Raw genomic sequence first — 647 nt, 5'->3', positions numbered from 1 at the left:
AAGAAAGAAGAAAGAAAGAAAGAAAGAAAGAAAGAAAGAAAGAAAGAAAGAAAGAAAGAAAGAAAGAAAGAAAGAAAGAAAGAAAGGATGAGGAAGGTTTCAGGGAAAACCTGGGAAAACTTATATTAACTGATGCAAAATGAAATGAGGAAAACTATGAGAACAATATATACAATAACCACAATATTGTAACAATAATTAACTGTGAAAGACTTAGTAACTCTGATAATGCAATGATCCATGATAAATCCAAAAGACTTACAATGAAAAATACTATCTGCCTGCAGAGAGAGAACTGATGAATTCTGAGTATATATTGACGTATATTTTTTCTCTTTCTTAAAGAAGTTAAGTGACTTGCTCAAAGTCACATAGGCAGGCAGGCAAGACTACAAGCATTTCTTAAGGGCTTAATGTATGGCAGACACTGTACTAAGCACTGGGGATAAAAATGGAAACAAACCAAAAGATAGTCATGCCCTCAAGGTGGGGAGAGGGGAGGAGAAAGGGGGGAAAGGTAGAGAGAGATAAAGGTACCTTACTAGAGGCATAGTATTATAATCCAGAAAGTTGGAAGTATATCAGGTAAGGGAATAAAGGTTAACTGGCCTGGGCCCCTCCCCAAAATGGAGGCCTTGGGTGGAACT

The sequence above is a fragment of the Petaurus breviceps genome, unplaced genomic scaffold (assembly GCF_028583685.1).
Source record: "Petaurus breviceps papuanus isolate PSGF00001 unplaced genomic scaffold, PetGlider_PUasm1.0 90895, whole genome shotgun sequence".
In the NCBI taxonomy this organism is placed as follows: Eukaryota; Metazoa; Chordata; class Mammalia; order Diprotodontia; family Petauridae; genus Petaurus; species Petaurus breviceps.
Note: the sequence above shows the minus strand (reverse complement) of the source record.